The 19,777-nt window shown below is 55.9% G+C and overlaps 1 long non-coding RNA gene across 4 annotated transcripts; it reads left to right on the forward strand.

Annotated features, from left to right (window-relative positions):
* The first annotated feature begins 492 nt into the window (after positions 1 to 492).
* On the forward strand, positions 493 to 13,430 carry LOC138068733 (uncharacterized). 4 transcript variants are annotated; one of them, XR_011143464.1, is made up of 8 exons: positions 1,124 to 1,228; positions 1,414 to 1,552; positions 3,020 to 3,102; positions 3,544 to 3,705; positions 5,270 to 5,734; positions 6,095 to 10,855; positions 12,662 to 12,779; positions 13,283 to 13,429. It is a non-coding gene; the product is annotated as an uncharacterized lncRNA (long non-coding RNA). The 4 variants fall into 4 exon arrangements; XR_011143465.1 differs by lacking the exon at positions 1,124 to 1,228 and adding an exon at positions 493 to 627 and having other exon boundaries at positions 1,414 to 3,102; positions 13,283 to 13,430; XR_011143462.1 differs by having other exon boundaries at positions 1,414 to 3,102; positions 13,283 to 13,430.
* The last annotated feature ends 6,347 nt before the right edge of the window (positions 13,431 to 19,777 follow it).

Raw genomic sequence — 19,777 nt, forward strand, 5'->3', positions numbered from 1 at the left:
CGCATGCGCGGTGATCCCGCCGTGCTCCCTGCTGCCCTCGGGTGTCGACCGCGCAGTACTGCAGCGAGGGAGCGAGCGCATGCGCGGTGATCCCGCCGTGCTCCCTGCTGCCCTCGGGTGTCGACAGAGCAGTACTGCACCCAGGGAGCGAGCGCATGCGCGGTGATCCCGCCCTGCTCCCTGCTGCCCTCGGGTGTCGACAGCGCAGTACTGCAGCCAGGGAGAGAGCGCATGCGCGGTGATCCCGCCCTGCTCCCTGCTGCCCTCGGGTGTCGACAGCGCAGTACTGCACCCAGGGAGCGAGCGCATGCGCAGTGATCCCGCCGTGCTCCCTGCTGCCCTCGGGTGCCGACAGAGCAGTACTGCACCCAGGGAGAGAGCGCATGCGCGGTGATCCCGCCGTGCTCCCTGCTGCCCTCGCGTGTCGACAAGCCAGTACTGCACCGGTAAGGCGCCCGCCTGCGCACTAGTTTCCCTGTGCTCCCTGCTGCCCTCCGGTGTCGACACGCCACTTCTGCAGCCGCCGCTGCCCTCGCCGGCGTACGGAGAATACTGCAGCCAGCCGGCGCGCACCCGCGCAGTGCCGGTCGCCGTGTTCGCCCCTACTCCGCCGTGTGTCGCTAACGGGTAAGCGAAGGGGCCGTGCTCCTCGCCCCTTCCCCGTGCTCACAGACCCGCAGCGCAGAGTGCTTTTCCGTACTGGTGCTTCCTTCCTGTTGTCGCGGGGACGGGCAGTGCCGCCTCGGCGCTGCTCCGCGGTGCCCTCACACCGGTGCAGCACCGGAGCCCGCTCGCTGATCCCCGCCGGGCTCTCGGGCACGGACCGAGCAGCCCCGGGGCGCCCGCCGCTGAGCGCGAGCCCCGCGGTGCCGCGGCGGGGGCGGCGGGCTGCAGCCCCGCGCCGGGAGCACGCGGGGGCGCCGTTCCCCGCCTGGCCTCCCTCCCGCTCCCCCCCTCCCCTTCCCTCCTTCCCTCCCACTCCCCTCCTCGCCCCTCCCCTCCCCTCCCCTCCCCTCCCGCTCGGGGCGGAGCCGGCGCATGCGCGGTGCTCGAGAGCCGGGCCCCCGGCGCTGCCGCGCCCCGTTCGCGATCGGCGCATGTGCGGCGGGCGGCGCATGCGCGGCGGCGGGGAGCAGAATGGCGGCGCGCAGGGACGGAGTTTTCGCTGGGGCGGCGGCGGGTGAGGGCCGAGGCCGCCCGGAGTCGGGGATCTGGGGGCCCCGGTGAGGTGAGCGCGTCCCCTCGGGCGGCCTCGGGCGTCGGGCGGTTCCTGCCCGCTGGGGCCGTCGCTGCGTGGAGGCGGAGGTGCGGGGCGAGGTTTGGGGAGGGGGCTCGGGCCTGGCGCCGGCAGCGCGGCCCAGGGTCTGCCGGGAGCGCGGGTTTGACCGTCCGTTTGCCGCGTGTCGCCCTCAGGGCCCCGGTTCCTCCCCGGCGCGGCCGGGGCGGGCGCTCGCCCCTGCGGAGGCGGCCGGGAGGAGCGGCGAGGCAGGCGGGCCCCGGAGCGGCGCTGGGCGGACGGCTCCCGTCGCGGCTGGCCTGCCCGAGGGTGCTGGTAAGTCGCAAGGAAGCTTAAAGCTACCGGACCAAACCGATTTAAGGTCACTTTGAGCCAGGTGCAGTTAGCGCAGCGCCGAGAACGTTTACTTGAGAGTTGTAGCTAGGGAAACGAGAAGGTGGACAGGGGAAAAATACGCCCAGGCACCCTGAGGCCTCCCCCAGTCGCAGGCCCAGACTGTGGGCCCCAGCCAACCCGGGCACCAACTGACTGTAACCCCTGCTGAGCCTCGCTGAGCCCCGCGCCTTCCTGCACAGCTGCCCCATAGCTGTGGGGTTCCCCAGTCCAGTGTGTGTCGATGGGTCCTCCGTTGCCTCTTACATCTCCCCAGGCACGCGTATGCTGCACGGGGGTGTGGGTGTCTCCAGCAGTGGCACAGCAGCCTGATGCCTCTTGTCTGGAAGGTGGGGTCCTTCACAGCTCTTCTGGGCTCTTGGTGAGTTCCCTGCTGCCTCTTCTGGCATTCTGTACAAGCTCGTAGATCCTTCCTCCTCCTCCAGTGGCTTCTCCTGCAAAGCTGACAGCCACATGCAGCACTGCTGTGCACTCAGTATGCATCTGGGGTGGCACCCCTGCCCTGAGGGCCCTGCAGATTCCCAACCTTCCTGCATCCAGCTCCCCCAAAAGCCAAGAAACCACCCACAGATCCTGTTCTAACACCCCTACAGACCCCAAAATGCCTCCAAACCCTGCCACAACATTGTCACTGACTCCAGACTTTCCCCCTCCAAGCCCCATACAGTCCTAAAACCACTCCTAGACCCTGTCCCCACAGCAGCGAGGTGTCCTAATTAGAGGGTGTGATCTGTGTCCCCCTTGACTCAGTCCTGCTTTGGAGAAAAGAGAATTTGCAGCACTTCTTGGTGAAGAATGTTGGCAGGTGGGTGCACAGATGACAAACCGATTTTTCTCTCTCTTTTTCTGAGCCACCTCTCAGAACCCTCTGTGCCTGCAAGAGGACTTTCTAAATGCGGCTGGTCTAGGATAATTGTGCTCTGTGCAATGCTTAAGGAGAACATTAACATACAATTGCAGGCTAAGGAATAACCTAAAAAAATAAAAGGCTCAGGAAAAGCCTAAGAGAACGCTGAAGGGCTATGGGAAGCCCCCAACCATACTGTAGAAAAAAGTGTGGGTCTTAGGCACGTCCTCAGAGAAGGAGAGATGTGTTACTCCAATCCATGGGACAATAAGGGGTGCTATTAATTACCACCTTTAATTACCAAAAGCGTTGTGAAAGCAGAAAGGGCTAGAGATGATGCATAGCAGATTATGGACTATATGTAAAGTTGAAACAACAATCTTCTCTTAAAATAGAAAAACGTTAGTCCTAAGTAATAGATGAATGTAGCTTTGAGTAACGTGAAGAGAAGCGGTTAAGTCAGTCACCCTGAAAACCTTGGAGAAGTGGTCAAAAATCTGGTACCCTCATGGCCTCATCAGTCTTTTGGGTTTGTTTGGCAGGGTGGCCCGCTGAAGGGGGACACCTTGAAGAGAAGCAGCTAGACGTCATGATGCAGTTGTTCATTTTGGTCATCGCCTCTGAGGTAAGCATCCAAGTACAGGAGGAATAATCTAGGAGATGTATCAAAAAGGTAACAGGTTTGAAACAGAGGCAGGCAAATTAAGTGCTGTCATTCTTCCATGTAGTTAAAGACTGAGAGAATTGTTGGTTAAGCACGTGTATACAAGGGTTTGAGAAAGGATATTGAACGGTACAATAATACTGAACCAGAATAAGGTTTCATGGAAGATGGCATAGGTGTGTACTAGGTGATGTGCCTGCCTGTCTAATAACCTAGCCCTAGTTGCTGTATGTTTTGTTACCAAACTGTTTACCCTGTAACGTATGATGCCAAGTGCTGTTATAGCACCTTTCCTTTAAGGAAAAGAAAAAAGAGAAAAAGAACATGGTAAAGAGAAAAAGAACATGCACAAATGTAAGCGTTTCATTGAAGGTAAAATGCAAGTTTATCTGTTTGTTACAGAGATGGAAGCAACGATAGCAAATGCTGACAAAGAGAAAAGATGGACAAGCAGTTTTTTGTGATTAATACCTAATGGACTGGATGAAACAAGGAAGCAAAAATGGACCCTTAATATCACCAGAAACTGCTACAGAAGGAGGCGTTCCACCATGGGTAACTAAGGTAACTATTATAACAAATAACAAATCCCTGTTATTTCTGTCTTCCGGGGGCAGCACTGGGGACCAAGTAACCCATTCTTACCCTTTGGATATTGTTAACTGTGTCTGCCTCAGTTTTGCTTTGGTTGTTTCTGTTTGGTGTTGTTATCTGATATCCGTATACAAAAAGGAAAAGATATAATACTTGTTAGATTAATTGCTATGGCTGAAATTGAACAGACCAGGAAAACGTAAGCAAGCTGAAGTAATAAAATCAAATGGAACCAACTGAAAGCTGTCTCCATCTCCCAAGAAGAGAAATCCCATTCCTCCTGTTGAGGAAAGATCCCTAGGAATAGTCATCAGGATATCAGATCACCAACGTGTAACAGAAGATTATATGTATGCATCTGTATGTGTTACGAAAAGTATGCTGCATACATATATTTTTCTGTGTGTGACTTTATGTATCTCTGAAAGCTCATATTTTATGAGCTACAAGACAGCAACTTATTATCTTAGGGGAATGATAGTCAAGTGACCAAAGTTCCCGAAGAGGAAGTGAGAAACAGCAGTGTCTGAATTATAAAATTAAGAGGTGAATTTCAGGAAGGCTCAATTGGTGCAACCCCAGGTTAATGACATGGGAATTGTGTTTGGGAAAACAGGAAGACAGGTAGGTAGAGGAAATGTTAAAGCTTTGTGGAATTAAGTTTCCTTCTCATCAGTTCCAACTTAGGGCAATTGCAGGATTTAAATTCTTGTAGCAGTGTTAATGTAGCTTTACCGGTATCAGCAGACCATGGTGGGAATTACGGGAAAGGAGTCAGGAATGGAGCTGGAACAAGGAACAGGATGCTGCTTTCACTAAACTGAAAGAAGCAGCTGTGAAATCTCCATGTCCTCAAATTCCCAGGACAAGGCAAGCCTTTTTCAGTAAGGATTCCCACATCTACTGATTCCGTGGGAGGAGCACCATTAGAAAACAGTGGTAAGGGAAAGTGGGTGCCAGTAGCAGCATCCCTACATCCCCTCTGGGGCCAGAGCAAAAATTCTCTGGCTGTGAGAAAGACTGTTTAGCAGCAATCCGGGCTGTAACTATCTTTGAGACTTTTACCTTTGATGGCGTAGATACAGTCCAGTCTGCTCAATTCCCTCTAAACTAGCTAACGTCAGGGAAATGAATAGGCAGCAGAGTATCCTCTGTCCAGGTGGCACAGTGGGCACTGATCTTAACAAGGGGGGAGTTACAGTGCAAGTGTACCAAGAAGCGGATCATCTTCTGTGCATCTGAATTGAATGAGGGGTAGAGCGCGGTTGTGCCAAAAATGTGGACACAGAAGGCTTCTGAAAGATTAAGCTCTAGGAGCTTCTTAGTCTAACTTCCCTTTCACAGCAACCCAAGTGTCCTCATGGCTTCCAAAAGGGGAGTTGGGGGAAGCGGTATTTGTGGCTTGCCTGTGCTCGTTTGCTTTGCTTGTGTGTATATTAGATCTGCTTTTGTGCATATAAACGGGTTTGTCTTATGATTTTCTGCAGAGCTCTGATTTTTTTTTTTTTTTTTTTGCTTTGCTTTATACTTTCAGAGGATGATGGATTTTACCGTGCCTCCATCAACAAGCGCTGGCTGACAAAGTTATAATGTCCCAGCGGAGACTCTTAGGCAAGACGGAGGAGTTCAGACACGCAGCCTGCCAGAAGAACGTCACCTGGGAGGGGTTGCTAGCCTTGAGCTATAGGCGCTGATGCATATGGCTCATTCTGGCAGACACGGAGGGTTTTTCTTTGGTTGCAGAAATTTTAGCTTGACTGTACACCCTATAGCGGCAGTATTTTTGTGTTTATAAATTGTGTTAATCTTAGGTATTCAGAACATCGGGGATCGACTACATGCTGCCATGAAGAACTACAGGCTACGGCTCTCAGACCTTTGTAAGTTACAGCGAGTCAAGAGCGGCCAGGAGAATCCAAATGCCAGTGGAAAGATTCTCTGCGTGGTCCTGCTGAAGAACTTCGGCTGTAGGAAGGTTGGCTGCATCCTCACTGGACTTGTGAGTAATAAGCCACAATTCATGGACCAGGAAAGGAGAAGGGGAATAGTCACAAGGTCTGTGTGAAGCCTCACCTGCCTGTTTGGAGCTTTATTTTTGTCTGTTTACCTGGAATAAACAGTGAGGCCTAAAATAAGAATTTTTGTCGCTAGATGAGTAACCTGTGACCCCACCTGTCTTTGCCTTGCTTTGCTGCTTAATGTAATAACAGTAACTTGGGACCCCAGAATAAAAACTGTTACAGTGCTTAAGGGAGGATCTGATTTGCCCAGGTTAGGGAGCCATAATTAAAGCTTTGGGGAAAAAAAAAGCTCTAAAACAAGAATCTCCCAGTGACCTTGTGGTTTGATTTATTTGCAGGATAACGTTCCGAGGGCCGGCAACTTGAAGAGGAGCAGCTCAACCCATTTTGTTGATTTTGGTGATGCTGTCTTAAGGAAGCATGTAAGTACAGGAGAGGTCTGGGAGAGTTTTCAAACAAGACAGGAAAGAGCAAGGAAGATTTGAGAGTGTGGAAAAACTAGGTGCTATGAGTACTGAAGTTGTTAAGGGCTGAGAGAATTTGGGGTTAAGCACATGCATATGAAGGTCTGAAAGGGGCTAATGCATGAGGAATAGTAAAATACCGTGACTGAACACAAGGTTCCTTCCCAGTCTGGGTCTGTGGGTGCACCCTCGGTCTTGCAGACACAGACACTCTGGAGGTGTAGGGATACAGGCAAGCAGGCCCACAAGTGGCCTCCACGTGCCTTTCGGTGTGGCTGCGGGTCCTCCACACAGCAGTGCCCAAGTGGACTTTGGGCCCAGCGGTACACAGAGAGCTCTGCAGCTCAGCAGGTGAGTGGAACTGGAGCGTGTTGAGGGCTGTTCCGGGCTGTCTGGATCCATCTGGTTCCACTCGCTGTCCCTCTGTCCAGCGCTCCATCTTTTTCTTTCTTTCCCCGTAGCTCTGTCCGATACCCCGTCCCTTTGTTTAGCTACTCAGTGCCCTGCCCAGTTCCCCATCCCTCTGGTACTCTTTGCATCCCTCTGTCAATATCTTCCTCCCTCCGACTGGCTCCCTATCGCTCTATCCAGCTCTCCATCATCCTTTTCCCCTCTCTGTCCCACTACCTGCCCGCTGTTCCTCTGTCCAGCTCCCCATCCCTCTGCTGCTCTTGTCTGTCTCTTTGTACCTTTCCAGCCTTCTGTCCCCCTCTCCAGCCTTCTCTTTCTATTTCTGTCCCTCTGTTCAGCTCCCCATCCATCTATTTGTCTCCCTATCCCTCTTTTCCCCTGTTCCGTCTCACCTCTCTGTCTGACTTCCCCTCCCTCTTTTTTTTCTCTCCACCTTTCTGGTTGGCTCTTCATCCTTCTCACTCTCTTCCCATTGCTCTGACTGGCTCCCTTTCCCTCTCTTCCAGTCCCCGTTCCTCTGTCTGGTTCTCCACCCTTCTCTTTTGCTTCCCGTCCCTCTGTCTTCTTCCCCTTCCCTCCTTTCCTCTCTTTATTCTTCTGTCCACTTCTACATCCCTCTTTTTCTCTCTTCTGCTCCCTGGTCCTCTGTCCAGCCCTCCACCTGTCTGGCCCTCTGTCCTCTTTTTCTCTTCCTTTGTCCAGGGCCCTGACCCTGGGGCTAGGTCTCTATCCTTCTCTTTCTTTTTCCATCTGTCAGCCAAGCTCTCTATCCCTCTTTTCTTCTGTTCTGCTCCTTGTCCCTCTGTCCAGCTGAAGGTTCATCATTCCTTTGTGTTTTGTCTGGTGTGGAAGGTGTCAAGAGGCAATTGGTGCTCAGCAGAGACGATCAGTAGCAACCAGAGGGTCCCATCAATCTGCCTGGTTCAGGTCATGTCAGATACCCCTGCAGTGACTCTGTGCAGAGGCATGGGGCTGCGGATGTGCAGTGGGGGAGCACTAATGGGCCAAAGATGCTGTGGGGGGATGTGGTAGACATTAGCATGTGGTAGAGATTAGCAGAGGCTCTGAGTATTCGGGTGTTAGGACAGGTGCAGGTAGGGCAGGGTGTGCTAGGGCAGTCTGGAGCTGCTGTTGTCCGTCTTACACGTCAGCGCAGTCTGCAGTTACTGTGTCTTGTCTGCCTGTGCGCAGACAGGGCTGCTGCGCGGTGCAGTTGGAGTCGTGATTGTGTCGCTGGCATTGAGCCCTGTTTTCTGACTTTATGCAAACTGTTGTCTTCCCTACATCAGCCTTACTCTGCTCCTCTTCCAGGAGCCTGTGCTCAGCTCTGCTTTCCAACACGCTGTCACGTCACAGGGATTTCCAGCACGGTCTGTCTGACTTGGGCCACGTGCTAGGCAGCCTGAATGAGTGAAGCAAAATCCTTCTTCTGTCATTGTCCAGGCCAGAGTCAGTTTCCCATCAGCTCAGTCTCTCCAGGGTTTGGAGCTTTTGGAGGCCTTAGTTTTTATCCTGCCTTGGCTGGACAGTGCTTTCTGAGAGTGTCTGTCAGCGGCACAGTTTCCCTGAGGAGGACCATCTACCGAAGGCTGGAGGTGACCGAGTGCCTGAGCGAGCCTGACTGTATGTGAGGGCTGCCGTGACATCCTTGCGATAAAACGGAGCCTGAGAGAGTGACTGGAGCAGTGTAGAGGGTCAGTCATAATTGTGGGAACAGTTACGGGCCTTGGACAAGGGAGTAGTTCTAGGAGGGCTGTGCAGTTGCCTGGCCTCTCAGTAACTGTTCTGGCTTCTTTGCAGGTGCTGAAGCATAGTCTGGCAGTCGAAGGAGCGGTGTCACAGCTGGGAGCTCTGCGGAGATCTGTGGCTGGCCATGAAGGTCGAGCTCTGACTTGCAGCGTGGACGCAGCTAAGTCTTGGGGCTGCACTGTGTGTGTGCAGGGCTGGGAGGTGGAAGGTGGTTGTCCCCTAGGTGGTTGCTGGAGTCACTGGCTGTGGATGTTTGCCCATGGAGCTGAGGGGACCAAAAATATTAATTGTCTGTAATGGAGTTGAATAAGCGCTTGCAATGTTTCAGGTAGGTTCAGTGGAAGTGCAGCTTACTGCAGTCCTGTGGAGCGATTCTTGCATGTGCTCACATTTGAATGGTGGCTAAGACCAAGCTTATAAACAGCAACTGTAACATGATTCTGATGCATATCTTCCTGTTCTGCTGTACTTCTAAATGAAGGGGAAACTTCTTAAGCTGTGGGCAAAACTTGCAAGCTCATGTGTACTTTGGTGTTTCTTGCTTAAAGCTGAGGGTTTGGAGTTTTTCACTTGAGGTTTATTGTTTAGTTTGTTGTTGAGGGTCTGTCACTCAGGGGCTATGGTTTATTACTTTATTTAGTGGGGCTGTCTTTATCAGTCAGGGTTTACAGTTCGCTGACTTAGCGATCAGGGCGCAGGATTTAAAATCCAACCTCATCCGTAAATTTTAAAGCAACCACTTGGGTTCCAAGATTTGCAGTTTGTCACTTAGGGTTCAGGGCTTACGCCTTACTGATAAATGACAAGGGCTGAATCCTTAGATAATAAACTGTAAGCCCCGAAGCCTAAGCAGCAGGCTGCAAACCCTTCTCTGGGGTTCCTAACCTTCCCCTGTTCCCAGCGTTCAGCTTTGTGCACTGACCTGAGGTCTGGATTTGATAAGGCGCAGGCCCATCGCACTGAGAGTGGTGATGTGACAGGTGAGGTGAGAGCTGTGAAAGTGTCTTGCAGGGCTCTAGTCTGGGGTAGGGCAGTAGTGCAGACAGGCAGGATCAGAGATCAAAGATCTTCTCACCTGTCAGAGCTGAATCCTATCCCTGAAGGAAAAAGTAGAGGGGATAGGCTGTCAGCTACTCAGACGCCTGCCACGTCAAGGGCAGCAGCAGGAGCTGACCCTTCCCCAAAGGACCGACGAACGCCGGTGCAGAGATGACTCTTCAGGTGTCACAGGGTAAGGGGAAGCATGCTGGCACCGAGCTCCATGGCAAACTCCCTCCCAGGTGTTGTTTCTGTGCAGTAAAACAATAAACAGTTGCTTTATTCTTTGCACTTGTGTCTGTGGTTCCTGCCGTCGCTTTGCCTGAAGATGATGCTCGGGGGAGGAGGTTACACATTGTGTCTGGGATTGGGAGCTGGTCCCCACATCCTTTGTACTTGGGGGTCCCTGCGGTTCCCAGGGACCCCAGTGCTGTTCAAAGGGCTCGGGGTAACTTCCCTTGCATTGCCTCGACCCTTGGGGCTCTTGGTGGAGTTTTCCATTATCCTGGGGGCAGCCAGGGCCCCCCCCAGGGCCATGTGAAGTCCCCAGACTGCCCTCAGATTTGCTTTCAGCACTCCGCAATGTCCCTCATGTGTCGGTGGCGGGGGCCTGTGTGCCTGGTGCTGGGAGACAGTTTTCCTGGGGAAAGGGGGAGCCTGCAGGCACCTTGCCGTCAGCTGCATTGAGCCCTGTGACATGCCTTGTGGCCACTTTAGTGTGCACAAAGGCCCTTCACTTGAATTTTGGTTTGCCCAAGAGCCCTGCATTTGCCCTTTGGTGGTCCTCAGGACAGCTCAATTCACGTTTTGGGTTGCTGGCAAGCCCTCTGTGTGCTTTTCCGCGTGCCCTGGGGCCCGATGTTTGTTTTGCAGCACACTGCAAAGTTCCTTGTCCAGGGATCCAGGACAAGGATCCCTGGAAAGATCCAGAGGATCTTTATCCCCTGTCCCAGAGTTTTCTGGGTGATTTTTGGTGTGCCCCAGGGTCCTGCCTTTGCCTTTTGGTGCCCCCAGAGTCACTCTGTTTGCTCTATCATCACCTGGTAATTTTTTTTTTTTTTAACTTCTATTGCACCCAGAGGTCTCGATTTGTTCTCTTGTGCCCTGAATACTCCCTTTTCCTCTCTGTACCCCCCAGGGCTCTCCCTTCAGCTTTTAGCGAGCACCTCTCAGGCGCTGGGGTGCCTCTGCTGCCCTGGCAGCCCCAGCTGTCCCTGATGGGGCTGAGGGTAATTCCCTTCCCCTGGTTCCTGAGGGCTGCAGCTGTGGACCCTGGGGCTGGAACAAGCCCCAGGTGGGGCTGGGGGCCACGGCAGGCATGCGCCGGGGCTGGGGCCGCAGTCGGGAGGAAGCTCGTGCAGGGGCTGGTCTGGGACAACGGAGCTGCCTCTGAGCACCGCCCGCCGGGACCGGCGCTGCGGCCGCACCGCGGAGGAGGTGAGCGGGGCCGGGGGGTGCGCGCGTCCCGGCAGACGGGAGCATCTCGGGCCAGCGGAAACTGCGCCGGGGATGGCGGTGCACCAGGGCGGTGGGGAAGAGCAGAGCACCGGGGCCACGGGGAGTGGTCAGGAAGGGGGTGCGCCGGGGCTGGGGGAGAGGTAGGAGGGGGGCCAGGGCTGTGATGGGGCGAGGAGCGGAGAGAAAAGGGGGGCGCCAGGGCGAGGGTGGAACGAGGAAGGGGTTGCACCGGGGCTGGAGGAGGAAAGAAAAGGGGCGTCGGGGCTGCAGTGGTGTGGGGGGAGGGAGGACGGGGGGGCGTCGGGGCTGGCGGGGTTGGTTTATTGCGCGGTGGGAGTGGCGCGGGGGGTCCTGGGTCAGACCGGGACCGTGTCGGGGGGGACGGGGGAAGGAGAGATCCCAGAGGAAGGCCTGGGAGAGTCGCAGTGGGGGCAGGGGCAGTGTCGGAGCTGACCCGGGGCCGGTCCGGCGGCGTCGGGGGAATCTCGGGCCGGGGTTGGGGATCGCGGGGCCGCGCTCCGGGCTCGGCGGCGTCCGGGTGTCAGGGGGCGGGAGGGTGGTTGGGACGGGAAGGAACTGAATCGCCCGAGGGTCAAGCTTCACAGAGCGCTGAGGACCGCGGCATGCCGGGAGCAGTAGTCTTCCGGCATGGGGCTTCCGGGCGGCCATGTTGTTTCGCGGGCCATGCCGGGAGCAGTACTCTTCCGGCATGGGGCTTCCGGGCGGCCATGTTGTTTTGCGGGCCATGCCGGGAGGAGTAGTCTTCCGGCACGGGGCTTCCGGGCGGCCATGTTGGTTCGCCGTGCATGCCGGGAGGAGTAGTCTTCCGGCACGGGGCTTCCGGGCGGCCATGTTGGTTCGCCGTGCATGCCGGGAGGAGTAGTCTTCCGGCACGGGGCTTCCGGGCGGCCATGTTGGTTCGCTCTGCCTGCCGGGAGTAGTAGTCTTCCGGCACGGGGCTTCCGGGAGGCCATGTTGCTTTGCGGGCCATGCCGGGAGGAGTAGTCTTCCGGCACGGGGCTTCCGGGCGGCCATGTTGTTTCGCTCTGCCTGCCGGGAGCAGTAGTCTTCCGGCACGGGGCTTCCGGGCGGCCATGTTGTTTTGCGGGCCATGCCGGGAGGAGTAGTCTTCCGGCACGGGGCTTCCGGGCGGCCATGTTGTTTCACTCTGCATGCTGGGAGTAGTAAACTTCCGGCACTGAGCTTCCGGGCGGCCATGTTGCTTCGCTCTGCATGCCGGGAGGAGTAGTCTTCCAGCAGTAGCTTTCCCGGCGGCCATTTTAATCTACAGGGCATGCTGGCAGGTGTTACCTTCCCCTGCTGGGCTTTTGGGAGACCATCTTGTGTCTCTCGAGGTGGCCGGAGGTGCAGCTGTCAGCGGGTTTCCCACCCGCTGGCCACGTTGTGTTCTGTGGCATACCAGGAGCTGTAGTTCCAGGTGCCTGTGCCTTCTCAGCCCTGCAGCATTGGCCCAGTGTCTCTGTTCCTCACTGGACATTTGCTGCTCCCAGGAGAGCGTCCATGGGTCACCGAGGCAGTGGAATTTCCCTGTCTTTCCCTGGTACAGGGCAGGAAGTATTTTTCATCTCTGGTGTGCCCAGACAGGGTTCTCCCCAGGGCCTGGGGATGTCCCTATTGTCCCTGGGGAGGGCAGGGAGAGTGTGAGGGGCCGTGGGGGCTCCTGATAGTCATAGCTTTGTTCAGGCTTGGGGCCAGGTAGGCAGCAACAACTATGAGGAGTGGTGGCGCTGGGAGGGAATGGTGCAAAGCTATCCTGTTTTGCAGCACAAGGAAACGCAACCAGCACTGTGGCTGTCCAAGGACCCTAAAAGAGCCGGAGAGACCCTGGAACAGCCGCAGGCACCCCACAGCAGCCCCAGGGACTGTGTCACTGCCTCCCAAGGTCACTGTGTTCAGCTACCTTTAACTGGGTGGAAAGAGCCTCCAGGAGCCCTGGGCACAGCTGCAGAGGATCCCCAGTTGCCTCTACATATTTTCTTTACAAACATGGGATCTCTTGGATGCCTTGCTGCTGCTTCTGTGTTGCTCAGTGTCTAGGTGTGCTATGTTCGCATCCACCCTCTGTGCTGCCCTCTGCTCTGTTAGAGCTGTTGGCCGGATCAAAAGGGGTGTGCGGCTAAGAGCTAGGCCAGGGGGTCTCAGCTGCCTGGTGTAGGACAAATAGGAGGGGGAATGGGCAACAGGACATAAAAGTACATGTGGATGAGAAACAGGTGCTTTAGAGGACTAAGATGCAGGGGCAACTGACAGGAGTAGAAGTAGCAGGGGAAAAGGGTGATGAGGAAGATGTGTTGTTAGAGGCAGTACAGCGGAGAAGAGAAGGGGAAAAATGCTCCTATGATGAAATAAAAACTGTCCTGAAGAGATTTGCTTTTTGCCCTTCAGGTTATGACTCTACATGACTTCCTGAGAACTGTTCTGAGCACATGGTGTTGTAGGTCAAGACTGCCTGGGCAGTGATCCTCAAGTTGTCTGCCAAGACTACGCAACAGCTGACAGCTGCCTGCGGAATGAAAGCAAAGGCCTGCTTCTCAGAGGTAAGAGGCAGGGTCCAAGTGGAAGGATTATAGTGAGTTAATGTCCCAGAACCTTCAGTTTTCTGCCTCATCACCCCAGGACTCACCCATTTACTCCCTAGTTCCTTCAGGACCTATCCATTTGCCTTCAGGTGTGCTCCAAGACACTCCATTTGTTCTCCTGTCCCCTCGGAAGTCTTTGCTGCTTTCTAGTTCCTGCATGATTACTCTGCCATTTAGTGTCTGTGGGTCTTCTGGTAGCATCAAGACTCCTATGTTTGTTCTTTTGTCCTATTAAGTCCCCTCTCTCTTTCTTCTGGGTCCCTCAAAACCCCTCCATTTGCCATTAGTGCATCCCAGAGCCTTTGTTTTTCCCTGTAGTCCTCTCAGGATGCCTCTGTTTGCCCTCTGAGCCCCTTAGGGCCCACCTCACTGTCTCTTAGTCCCATCAGCAGCCCTCTGATTGCCACACGCTCCCCTCAGGAACCTTTGTTTGCCTTGAGGGCACTCCAGAACCCTGGGCGCTCATGGCACCCTTTCAGTGTGCCCTGAAGCCCTCCTTTTCTATTCATTGCACCACAGAGTCCTCTCTATGCCCTATCCCTATGACCGTTCTGTGTGCCCTCTATCCCATCAGGTCCCCTTTCCTTCCAGTCCCCTCAAGACTCCTCCATCTTCCTTTCTTTTACCTCAGAGCTCTCTGTGTTCTCTAGTCTGATCAAAATCAATCCATGTGGCATGTAGCCTCAAAACTGCTGGCCTTCATTGTGTTCCAGCATTGCCTAAATGCCCCCAAATCCCACCTGAGCTCCTCCTTGGGAGTTCTGTTTCTCTCAGATCCCTTTCTGTTCTCCTTCTTTGCCTCTTAGTGCATACTATAGCCCTCCATTTCCTTGCAGCCTGCCTTATGCCTTCTCAATTATCTTCTACTCCCTTCAGAACCCCCATGTTTGTTCTTCAAAGCACCCCAGAACCCTGTGTTCTCCTGTCGCGCTCCAGGGCCGTTTGCAACCTAGTCCCATCAGAACCAGTCCTTTTCCATTTTGGTGCACCCCAGTGCCCACTGTGTGCTGTCTCTTCCCCTCAGGACCCCGGCATCTAATCCCCACAGAATGCCTCCTTTGGCCCTTGGGCTCCCTAACAACCCCTTCCTGAGCCCTTGATTTGAACTGGAGACATCCTTCTGACATGCCATCCTAGAACCCAATGAATGCCCTCTAATCTTCTCAAGACTCTTCCATTTTCTAATCTAGTTACCTCAAAACTGCTCCCAAAGCCTTCACTGTGCCCTAGAGGCCTCTCTTTGATGTCTAGTCCCCCTAGGCCTGCTCCAATCCTCTCAGAAGCCCTCCATTGTGCACCAGAGGCTCTCTTGGGTGTGTAGAGTCCTTAGGAGCCCTCTAGTACCCTCAGAACCCCTCCTGAGGCCTTTGTAGTGCCCCAGAGCCCTCTTGGGGTCCAGTAGCTCTCTTAGGACCTAATTCCTTCAGTACCCCTCCTTTGGCCTGCGTTGTGCAGGAGCCCTCTGTTAGCCTTCTAGCTCTCAGGGGACCACTCCAGTCCCATCAGAACCCCTCCTTTTGCCTTCATTGTGCCCCCTTGCTTTTTTTTTTTTTTTTTTTTTTTTTCTTTCTAGCCCACTTACAACCTCCCTAGTCTACTCTAGGTGTCTCTTTTGGCCAAAATTGTGTCCCGGAGCCCTCTTTTAGCCCTCCAGATCCCTTAGGACCTCTCTTTTCCCCCTCAGGATCCTTTAGGACCTTTGTTCCCAGAGGCTTCCTTTGATCATATAACCCCCTTATGACCCTTCTAGTGAACTCGGTACCCATCTTTTGGCCTTTCCTGTGCCCCAGAGAGCTCTATTGACCCTCTAGACCCACTAGAACCTTTCCAGTCACCCCTGAACCCCTCTAGAGGCCTTTATTATGCCACAGAGCTGTCTTTTGGCCCTCCTGACCCCTGAGTCTTTTTTTGGCAATGTTAGACCCCTGAGAATCCCTCTAGTGCACTCTGAATGACTCTTCCAAACTTCTTTCTGCCCCAGAACAGTCAGGCCCTTTGGACCCCTTAGGACCCCTGTAGTCCCCTTGGAACTGCCCTGTAGGATTTTGTTGTACCCCAGAGTTCTGTGTTAACCCTCTGGAGCCCTTAGCACCCCTCTAGGCTGCCCTACTCTCCACTTTGGCCTTGAATTTTGACCCACAGACCTCTGTTGGCCCTCTAGTCCCTTCAGAAACCTTCCAGAGGCATTTGTTACTCAGAACCAGTCCTCGGATGCTTGTTGTGCTCCAGAGCTGTCTTCTGGCCCTCCAGCACCTACAGGAGCCCGTTTATCTGCTCAGAACCCCTCCTCAGGTCTTCCTTGTTCCCTAGAGTCATTTTTCAGGGACATGGAGGCCCAAGCGGTCCTCTAGTGCGCTCTAGCCTACTCTTCCAACATTCTGTCAGCCCTAAAGCTGTATCTTGGCTCCTCAGGCCCCTTAGCACCACTCCAGGGCACTCTGGACCACTCTTTGTGTCTTCCTTGCTGCCCAGAGCTGTCTGCCAGCCCTCCGCTGGCAAATAGTTCCTTTGGCTAGGAACTGTCTAGTTGCCTCTGAAGCCCTCCTGAGGTCACCCTTGTTCCCCAGGTTTTCATTTGTTGGCCATCGGGTCTCCTCAGCATCCCTCTAGTGTGTTCTGGGCTACTCTTTTGGCCTGTCTTCTTCCCCGAGGCTGTATGTTGGCCCTCGAGACCCCTTAGGCCCCCTGGAGTCAACTCACAAACCCTCCGGAGCCCTGGGTTGGCCCTCCAGCCCCCTCAGCAGCCCTCTCTTCTGCTCTGGAGCCCCCTTTAGGCCACCTTCTTCTCACCACAGACATCTGCTGGCCCCCATAAACCCCTTGAAGGCCCCCTCCAGTGTGCTATGGCCTACTCTTGCCGCCTCCTTTGGGCCCCAGAGGTGTCTTTTGGACGTCCAGCCCCTTTAGCCCCCCTCTAGTCCCTTCAGAAGCCCTGGGGAGACCTTGGTTTGTCCTGGAGCCCCGCTGTGGCCCTCCGGCCCTCCTAGCAGCCATCTAGTATACTCGGGACGACTCTTGAACCCAACGCTGTGCCCCAGAGTCCTCTTTAGGCCCTCCAGACCCCTTGGGACTGTTCTTGTTCCAAAGAGGCCGCCATGGAGGTCCTCCTTCTTCCCCAGAGTTGTCTTTTGGCTAGGCACACGCCTGGAGGGCCCCCTCTGGTGCCCTCGGCACTACTCTGGCAGGTTTCCCTGTGCCCCAGAGCTGGATCTTGGCTCCCTAGGCCCCTTCGCACTGCTCTAGAGGGCTCCGCACCACTCTTTGGCTCTTCCTTGCTGCCCAGAGCTGTCCCTTGCTCGTGCCGAGCCCTCAGGAAAGGTCTAGGTGGCCCAGACCCCCTCCAGAGGTCTTCCTTTTCCCCCAGAGTCTCCTTTTGTCCTGGCACACGCCTTGAGGGTCCCCTCTGGTGCCCTCGGGACTACTCTGGCAGGTTTCCCTGTGCCCCAGAGCTGTCTTCGGCCCCCCCACAGCTCTTAGCACTGCTCTCTCCACCTCAGAGCCCCTGGGCAGACCTTTGGGGTGCCCCAGAGCTGTCTTTTGGCTCTCCAGACCCCTTAGGCACTGTCTAGGTGGCCCAGACCCCTTCCTCAGCTCCTCCTCCTTCCCTAGAGTGGGGTTTTGGGTCATGTGAACCCTTGAGGGCCCCCTCTGGTGCCCTCGGGACTACTCTGGCAGGTTTCCCTGTGCCCCAGAGCTGTGTAGGTGCCCCCCACAGCTCTTAGCACTGCTGTCTCCACCTCAGAGCCCCTGGGCAGACCTTTGGCGTGCCCCAGAGCTGTCTTTTTGCCCCCCAGACGCCTTAGGCACTGTCTAGGTGGCCCAGACCCCTTCCTCAGCTCCTCCTCCTTCCCTAGAGTGGGGTTTTGGGCCATGTAAACCCTTAAGGGCCCCCTCTGGGGCCCTCGGCACTACTCTGGCAGGTTTCCCTGTGCCCAGAGCTGGATCTTGGCTCCCTAGGCCCCTTCGCACTGCTCTAGAGTACTCCACACCACTCTCTGGCTCTTCCTTGCTAGCCAGAGCTGGCTCTTGCTCGTGCTGAGCCCTCAGGAACGGTCTAGGTGGCCCAGACCCCCTCCTCAGCTCCTCCTCCTTCCCCAGAGTCTCTTTGTGGCCATGCAGAGCCCTTAGAAGCCCTCTCGTGACTTCTGAACTACAATTGCAGTACTCGTTGTGCCCCAGAGCTGTTTTTTGGCCCCCCAGATCCCTTAGGCACTGTCTAGGTGGCCCAGAGCCCCTCCTGAGCTCCTCTTCCTTCCCCAGAGTGGCCTTTTGGCTAGGCACACGCCTGGAGGGCCCCCTCTGCTGCCCTCGGGACTACTCTGGCAGGTTTCCCTCTGCCCCAGAGCTGTCTTCGGGCCCCCCAGAACTCTTAGCACTGCTGTCTCCACCTCAGAGCCCCTGGGCAGACTTTTGGGGTGCCCCACAGCACTCTTTTGGCCCTCCGGACCCCTTAGGCACTGTCTAGGTGGCCCAGAGCCCCTCCTCAGCTCCTCCTCCTTCCCTAGAGTGGGGTTTTGGGTCATGTAAACCCTTGAGGGCCCCCTCTGGTGCCCTCGGGACTACTCTGGCAGGTTTCCCTCTGCCCCAGAGCTGTGTAGGTGCCCCCCACAGCTCTTAGCACTGCTGTCTCCACCTCAGAGCCCCTGGGCAGACCTTTGGGGTGCCCCAGAGCTGTGTTGGGGCCCCCCATAGCTCTTAGCACTGCTCTATCCACCTCAGAGCCCCTGCGGAGACCTTTGGCGTGCCCCAGAGCTGTCTTTTGGCTCTCCGGACCCCTTAGGCACTGTCTAGGTGGCCCAGACCCCCTCCTCAGCTCCTCCTCCTTCCCCAGAGTGGCCTTTTGGCTAGGCACACGCCTTGAGGGCCCCCTCTGGTGCCCTCGGGACTACTCTGGCAGGTTTCCCTCTGCCCCAGAGCTGGATCTTGGCTCCCTAGGCCCCTTCGCACCGCTCTAGAGCGCTCCGCACCACTCTCTGGCTCCTCCTTGCTAGCCAGAGCTGTCCCTTGCTCGTGCTGAGCCCTCGGGAAAGGTCTAGGTGGCCCAGACCCCCTCCAGAGGTCTTCCTTCTCCCCCAGAGTTGCCTTTTGGCTAGGCACACGCCTTGAGGGCCCCCTCTGGTGCCCTCGGGACTACTCTGGCAGGTTTCCCTGTGCCCCAGAGCTGTCTTCGGCCCCCCCACAGCTCTTAGCACTGCTCTATCCACCTCAGAGCCCCTGGGGAGACCTTTGGCGTGCCCCACAGCACTCTTTTGGCCCTCTGGACCCCTTAGGCACTGTCTAGGTGGCCCAGAGCCCCTCCTCAGCTCCTCCTCCTTCCCTAGAGTGGGGTTTTGGGTCATGTAAACCCTTGAGGGCCCCCTCTGGTGCCCTCGGGACTACTCTGGCAGGTTTCCCTCTGCCCCAGAGCTGTGTAGGTGCCCCCCACAGCTCTTAGCACTGCTGTCTCCACCTCAGAGCCCCTGGGGAGACCACAGCACTGTTTTGGCCCTCCGGACCCCTTAGGCACTGTCTAGGTGGCCCAGACGCCGTCCTCAGCTCCTCCTCCTTCCCCAGAGTTGTCTTTTGGCTAGGCACACGCCTGGAGGGCCCCCTCTGGGGCCCTCGGCACTACTCTGGCAGGTGTCCCTGTGCCCCAGAGCTGCATCTTGGCTCCCTAGGCCCCTTCGCACTGCTCTAGAGGGCTCCGCAGCACTCTTTGGCTCTTCCTTGCTGCCCAGAGCTGTCCCTTGCTCGTGCCGAGCCCTCAGGAAAGGTCTAGGTGGTCCAGATCCCCTCCAGAGGTCTTCCTTTTCCCCCAGAGTCTCCTTTTGTCCTGGCACATGCCTTGAGGGTCCCCTCTGGTGCCCTCGGGACTACTCTGGCAGGTTTCCCTGTGCCCCAGAGCTGTCTTCGGCCCCCCCACAGCTCTTAGCACTGCTCTCTCCACCTCAGAGCCCCTGGGCAGACCTTTGGGGTGCCCCAGAGGTGTCTTTTTGCCCCCCAGACCCCTTAGGCACTGTCTAGGTGGCCCAGACCCCTCCTCAGCTCCTCCCCCTTCCCCAGAATGGGGTTTTGGGCCATGTAAACCCTTAAGGGCCCCCTCTGGGGCCCTCGGCACTACTCTGGCAGGTTTCCCTGTGCCCAGAGCTGGATCTTGGCTCCCTAGGCCCCTTCGCACTGCTCTAGAGTACTCCACAGCACTCTTTGGCTCTTCCTTGCTAGCCAGAGCTGGCTCTTGCTCGTGCTGAGCCCTCAGGAACGGTCTAGGTGGCCCAGACCCCCTCCTCAGCTCCTCCTCCTTCCCCAGAGTCTCTTTGTGGCC

Source organism: Struthio camelus, chromosome 11 (assembly GCF_040807025.1).
Source record: "Struthio camelus isolate bStrCam1 chromosome 11, bStrCam1.hap1, whole genome shotgun sequence".
Lineage (NCBI taxonomy): Eukaryota > Metazoa > Chordata > Aves > Struthioniformes > Struthionidae > Struthio > Struthio camelus.